The sequence below is a fragment of the Rhinoraja longicauda genome, unplaced genomic scaffold, assembly GCF_053455715.1.
Source record: "Rhinoraja longicauda isolate Sanriku21f unplaced genomic scaffold, sRhiLon1.1 Scf000526, whole genome shotgun sequence".
In the NCBI taxonomy this organism is placed as follows: Eukaryota; Metazoa; Chordata; class Chondrichthyes; order Rajiformes; family Arhynchobatidae; genus Rhinoraja; species Rhinoraja longicauda.
Window position 1 is genome coordinate 15,001 of NW_027601743.1, and position 7,500 is coordinate 22,500.

A 7,500-nucleotide genomic window follows, 5' to 3' on the forward strand; every position below is an offset into this window, starting at 1 on the left:
TGCTGGCGGTGACCATGGCTGCCTGCTCCTTTGGTTCACGATGTCCCCGCCGAAGGCGGCGTACTTTAAAGTACTGCAGCTCGAGCGCACAAGGTGCGCGGGGAATTGTTAGCGGCGCCGTGCTTGTGCTGGCGGTGACCATGGCTGCCTGCTCCTTTGGTTCACGATGTCCCCGCCGAAGGCGGCGTACTTTAAAGTACTGCAGCTCGAGCGCACAAGGTGCGCGTGGAATTGTTAGCGGCGCCGTGGTTGTGCTGGCGGTGACCATGGCTGCCTGCTCCTTTGGTTCACGATGTCCCCGCCGAAGGCGGCGTACTTTAAAGTACTGCAGCTCGAGCGCACAAGGTGCGCGGGGAATTGTTAGCGGCGCCGTGCTTGTGCTGGCGGTGACCATGGCTGCCTGCTCCTTTGGTTCACGATGTCCCCGCCGAAGGCGGCGTACTTTAAAGTACTGCAGCTCGAGCGCACAAGGTGCGCGGGGAATTGTTAGCGGCGCCGTGGTTGTGCTGGCGGTGACCATGGCTGCCTGCTCCTTTGGTTCACGATGTCCCCGCCGAAGGCGGCGTACTTTAAAGTACTGCAGCTCGAGCGCACAAGGTGCGCGGGGAATTGTTAGCGGCGCCGTGCTTGTGCTGGCGGTGACCATGGCTGCCTGCTCCTTTGGTTCACGATGTCCCCGCCGAAGGCGGCGTACTTTAAAGTACTGCAGCTCGAGCGCACAAGGTGCGCGTGGAATTGTTAGCGGCGCCGTGGTTGTGCTGGCGGTGACCATGGCTGCCTGCTCCTTTGGTTCACGATGTCCCCGCCGAAGGCGGCGTACTTTAAAGTACTGCAGCTCGAGCGCACAAGGTGCGCGGGGAATTGTTAGCGGCGCCGTGCTTGTGCTGGCGGTGACCATGGCTGCCTGCTCCTTTGGTTCACGATGTCCCCGCCGAAGGCGGCGTACTTTAAAGTACTGCAGCTCGAGCGCACAAGGTGCGCGTGGAATTGTTAGCGGCGCCGTGGTTGTGCTGGCGGTGACCATGGCTGCCTGCTCCTTTGGTTCACGATGTCCCCGCCGAAGGCGGCGTACTTTAAAGTACTGCAGCTCGAGCGCACAAGGTGCGCGGGGAATTGTTAGCGGCGCCGTCGTTGTGCTGGCGGTGACCATGGCTGCCTGCTCCTTTGGTTCACGATGTCCCCGCCGAAGGCGGCGTACTTTAAAGTGCTGCAGCTCGAGCGCACCATGTGCGTGGGGAATTGTTAGCGGGGGCGTCGTTGTGCTGGGGGCTGACTGTCCCTAGTGGGTATAGGATAATGTTAATGTACGGGGATCGCTGGGCGGCACGGACTTGGAGGGCCGAAAAGGCCTGTTTCCGGCTGTATGTGTATGATATGATATGATATGATGCCTGCCTGCTCATTTGGTTCATGATGTCCACGCGGCAGGCGGAATATTTTAAAAGCACTGTTCTGTACGAAGTGCACAATGTCCGTTGGGGAAATGCAGCTGGGGGTCGGTCGACCGGCTGACGACGCCTGCCTGCCGATTTGGTTCACGATGTCCCCGCCGAAGGCGGCATACTTGAAAGTACCGCCGTTCGCGGCGCGCAATTTGCGGGGGGAGGAATTGTTAGTGCACGTCTGTGTGCTAGGTGACGATGCTTGCCGACTTGGTTCATGCCGTCCACGCCGAAGACGGCGCCGTTTAAAGTACTGCCGCTCGAGGTGCACAATTTGCGGGGGAATTGTTAATGGGCGTCGGCGTGCTGGGTGACGATGTGGAGATGTGGAACGCCGAGCCAGATCTATCTTATTTGTTTGCTTGGCCCACTGGACTTTGCGTGGGCTTTGCAACACTGTGTGCTAGGTTAAATCACGGCCAATAGAGTGAGTGTTTTTAATGATCCTGATCTGATAAGGGGACTAGAGGTAAAAGAGCCGTTAGGAGGCAGTGATCACAACACGATAAGTTTTACTCTGCAAATGGAAAGGTAGAAGGGAAAATCGGAAGTGTCTGTATTACAGTATAGCAAAGGGGATTACAGAGGCATGAGGCGGGAGCTGGCCAAAATTGACTGGAAGGAGGCCCTAGCAGGGAAGACGGTAGAACAGCAATGGCAGGTATTCCAGGGAATAATGCAGAGGTTGCAGGATCAATTTATTCCAAAGAGGTGGAAAGACTCTAAGGGGAGTAAGAGACACCTGTGGCTGACAAGGGAAGTCAGGGACAGCATAAAAATTAAGGAGAGGAGGTATAACATAGCAAAGAAGAGTGGGAAGACAGAGGATTGGGACTCTTTTAAAGAGCAACAAAAGTTAACTAAAGAGGCAATGCGGGGAGAAAAGATGAGGTGCGAGGGTAAACTAGCCAATAATATAAAGGAGGATAGCAAAAGTTTTTTTAGGTACGTGAAGAGGAAAAAAATAGTCAAGGCAAATGTGGGTCCCTTGAAGACAGAAACGGGGGAATTTATTATGGGGAACAAAGAAATGGCAGACGAGTTAAACCGTTACTTTGGGTCTGTCTTCACTGAGGAAGATACACACAATCTCCCAAATGTTCTAGGGGCCGGAGAACCTAGGGTGATGGAGGAACTGAAGGAAATCCACATTAGGCAGGAAATGGTTTTGGGTAGACTGATGGGACTGAAGGCTGATAAATCCCCAGGGCCTGATGGTCTGCATCCCAGGGTACCTAAGGAGGTGGCTCTAGAAATAGTGGAAGCATTGGAGATCATTTTTCAATGTTCTATATAGATTCAGGATCAGTTCCTGTGGATTGGAGGATAGCAAATGTTATCCCACTTTTTAAGAAGGGAGGGAGAGAGAAAACGGGTAATTATAGACCAGTTAGTCTGACATCAGTGGTGGGGAAGATGCTGGAGTCAATTAGAAAAGACGAAATTGCTGAGCATTTGGATAGCAGTAACAGGATCATTGCGAGTCAGCATGGATTTACGAAGGGGAAATCATGCTTGACAAATCTACTGGAATGTTTTGAGGATGTAACTAGGAAAATTGACAGGGGAGCCTCGACTTTCAGAAAGCCTTCGACAAGCTCCCACATAGGAGATTAGTGGGCAAAATTAGGGCACGTGGTATTGGGGGTAGGGTACTGACATGGATAGAAAATTGGTTGACAGACGGAAAGCAAAGAGTGGGTATAAATGGGTCCCTCTCGGAATGGCAGGCAGTGACCAGTGGGGTACCGCAAGGTTCGGTGCTGGGACCCCAGCTATTTACGATATGCATTAATGACTTAGACGGAGGGATTAAAAGTACCATTAGCAAATTTGCAGATGATACTAAGCTGGAGGGTAGTGTGAATTGTGAGGAAGATGCAATAAGGCTGCAGGATGACTTGGACAGGTTGTGTGAGTGGGCGGATACATGGCAGATGCAGTTTAATGTAGATAAGTGCGAGGTTATTCACTTTGGAAGTAAGAGTAGAAAGGCAGATTATTGTCTGAATGGTGTCAAGTTAGGAGGAGGGGGAGTTCAACGAGATCTGGATGTCCTAGTGCATCAGTCAATGAAAGGAAGCATGCAGGTACAGCAGGCAGTGAAGAAAGCCAATGGAATGTTGGCCTTCGTAACCAGAGGAGTTGAGTATAGGAGCAAAGAGGTCCTTCTACAGTTGTAGCGGGCCCTGGTGAGACCGCACCTGGAGTACTGTGTGCAGTTTTGGTCTCCAAATTTGAGGAAGGATATTCTTGCTATGGAGGGCGTGCAGCGTAGGTTCACTAGGTTAATTCCCGGAATGGCGGGACGGTCGTATGTTGAAAGGCTGGAGCGATTGGGCTTGTATACACTGGTATTTAGAAGAATGAGGGGGGATCTTATTGAAACATATACGATAATTAGGGGATTGGACACATTAGAGGCAGGAAACATGTTCCCAATGTTGGGGGAGTCCAGAACAAGGGGCCACCGTTTAAGAATAAGGGGTAGGCCATTTAGAACGGAGATGAGGAAGAACCTTTTCAGTCAGAGAGTGGTGAAGGTGTGGAATTCTCTGCCTCAGAAGGCAGTGGAGGCCAGTTCGTTGGATGCTTTCAAGAGAGAGCTGGATAGAGCTCTTAAGGATAACGGAGTGAGGGGGTATGGGGAGAAGGCAGGAACGGGGTACTGATTGAGAGTGATCAGCCATGATCGCATTGAATGGCGGTGCTGGCTCGAAGGGCTGAATGGCCGACTCCTGCACCTATTGTCTATTGTCTATTGTCTATAATCAACCACTTTATTTTGCCCGTCTTTGTGACTCCTCTTTGACACGTCGATCACCGCTGAGGCTGTTTTACCTGTTTCCCCTATGTACCGTAAGGTACACTCCTTACATTGAACTGCATACACCCCATTATTTCGCTCACGGGTTATCCTCTGTGCTATCCAGTCTCTCCTGTCACCCTGTTCTATGTTTTTGTCTATTACCCAGTGGGAGCAGGCCCCATATTGACATTAATTTGTAACCCTACTGCTCCCCTCGTCTGCTGGTTTTATCACCATCTCATGTTTATCCCTCAGCTCTGCCGTGGTCTCCCTCTCTTTTTTTCTGGTGAGGTTCGGCCTATCCTTTGTCATGGGCATATCCCAGGCTGTTTTAGTAACGTTCTTTTAAAACGTGTCGTGTTTGTTTGGCTTTACCCACGTTCCAGCATTAGAGGCCAATTTTTGCAATGTTTCCTGGGTGGGATTTGCCGGTTTTACAAATGGTGTCACTATCTCACCCTGCTTCCTGATACCCTTATGGGGTCGGCTCTGTTCTTGCAGAACCCTCGGGTGGTGCAGAGTCTGGGCCTTGTTATCAATATCTTGCCCTGCTTCCCGATACCCTTGCGGGTTCGGCTCTGTTCTTGCAGATCCCTCAGGTGGTGCAGAGTCTGGGCGGCATCGTCACCCAGCACACCGACGCCCACTGAAAATTACCCACGCACAGTGCGCGCCTGGAGCGGCAGTAGTTCAAACTACCCCTACCCCTACCCCTACCCCTACCGCTACCCCTACCCCTACCCCTACCCCTAACCCTAACCCTAACCCTAACCCTAACCCTAACCCTAACCCTAACCCTAACCCTAACCCTAACCCTAACCCTAACCCTAACCCTAACCCTAACCCTAACCCTAACCCTAACCCTAACCCTGACCCTAATGCAGGCAGAGTTATTTATAAAGTGGCCCAGACTCTGCACCACCTGAGGGTTTTGTAACAGAACCAACCCCATAAGGGTTTCAGGAAGCAGGGCAAGATATTGATAACAAGGCGCAGACTCTGCACCACCTCAGGGTTCTGCAAGAACAGAGCCGACCCCATAAGGGCATCAGGAATCAGGGCAAGATATTGATAAAATGGCCCAGACTCTGCACCACCTGAGGGTTCTGCAAGAACAGAGCCGACCCCATAAGGGCATCAGGAAGCAGGGCAAGATATTGGTAACAAGGCCCACGGGGAAGGCGGCATACTTTGGGGTTATTTTGTAGTGAGTTTTGAAGGCATGTGCTAGTGTTACGCATACCGAGGGCGCGCAAAGTTCGGCGCGCCCGGGCCAAAACGCCTCTGCTGGCCGCGGCCGAGTCGGCCGACGGATTGCCACGGACTTGCTTGACGACCTGTCACTCTCCGTGCATCGGTTGCACGCCCGGTTCGTCCTTTCCATTTGTTTCATGATGTACACGCGGCAGGCGGAATATTTTAAAAGCACTGTTCTGTTCGAAGTGCACAATGGCCGTTGGGGCAATGCAACTGGGGGTCGGTCGACCGGCTGACGACGCCTGCCTGCCGATTTGGTTCACGATGTCCCCGCCGAAGGCGGCATACTTGAAAGTACTGCCGTTCGCGGCGCGCAATTTGCAGGGGGGAGGAATTGTTAGTGGACGTCTGTGTGCTGGGTGACGATGCTTGCCGACTTGGTTCATGCCGTCCACGCCGAAGACGGCGCCGTTTAAAGTACTGCCGCTCGAGGTGCACAATTTGCGGGGGAATTGTTATTGGGCGTCGGCGTGCTGGGTGACGATGTGGAGATGAGGAACGCCGAGCCAGATCTATCTTATTTGTTTGCTTGGGCCACTGGACTTTGCATGGGCTTTGCATCATTGTGTGCTACGTTAAATCACGGCCAATTGAGTGAGTATTTTTTATTCAACCACTCTATTTTGCCCGTCTTTGTGACTCCTCTATGACACGCCGATCACCGCTGACGTGTTAATCTGCGTGTTAGGTATCTCGGGGGTCAGTTGGACGGACAGATGTGTAAGGGTTTTGTTCGGAAGGATCGTTGAGTGTAAACGGTGAACGGGGGTTAAAGGCCCTGAGGTTTCAATCCTCTAAAGAATGTAAAAGGTCTGACGCGTTAGCTAGCAGCTAATGAGGTGAACCTAGCAGCTAATGAGGCTCTCTCTCTCTCACGGCCCCGGGACTCCCTCCCTCCCTCCTCCCTCTTGGAACCCTCCCTGCGTGGGGGGGGGGGGGGGGGGGGGGCACGAAGAAAAAGAGGGTATAAGAAGAATCCAGTGGAAGGAGTAGGGACTGGGGGCGAGGTCAGACAGCCTATCCGGCTAATAAAGCATCATGAGGTTAGGTATAAACTCTGATGACTGCATAAACTCGCCCCTAATGGGGGGGGGGGGGGGCACTCTCTCCCCCACCCCTCTCTCCCCAGTGCCACTCCCTCCGACCCCCCCCCCCACTCTCTTCGTGTCGCTGGGCCCGCCCGGCACGGCCCCGAGGATCACTCCCCGCGCGGCAACGGGACACCGGGTCGCCGGGCCCGCAGGGTCGTCAGTCGGGCGGGGGGGGGGGAGGGTGGCCATGCCAGCAGCAGGAGAGGTTTCCAACGAACCCGCGACCGCAGCAGGACCGCCCTCGGCAGACATTTGGACCCAGCGGGTCCGTTCGGGATGGTTGCCGGGCCCGCAGCAGAGGTTTCCTTCCACCCAACGGGGGGGGGGGGGGGGGGGGGGGGCGGGGCTGCCCATCTTCCCGCTCGAAGCAACGGCCTCACCCTAACGGCCTCACCCTAACAACCCTCACCCTGACCCTAAACCGCTCGGTTCATGACTTCTCTCCGTTTGGTTCATGAATTCGCCATTTAGTTCACGACTTCTCCTGTTGGTTCCTGACTTCTACCTCGTGGTTCGTGATTCCGGCGGGTAGGTGGGGTGCCCGGATACTCTCGGCGAAAGGTGTTCAAGTGGCAACGGCGGTCCCGTAGATAAGACGGGTTCGGATGCTCGAGCGTGTCGAGTAAGCGCCGGATCGGCGCCGGGCGCCCCCGGCCGGCTGGCTTGCCCCCCCCCCCACCCCCCCCCCCCCCCCCTGGCGGCAGAAACGTGTATCGCGCCAGTGCCGCCGCTGAGGTCGAGATTGGCCGCCTCGACCGTTCGAAGCGTCGCAATTCCGGCGGGACTTCCGAACGCTCGTACCGCCAAGTCAGCCGCGACATTCGAGAATTGCACTAAGTCCGAAAGCTGGCGTCGCTTCTTTTTTGCCCGCCGCAGGTTAACGATTTGACGGCGGAAGTCG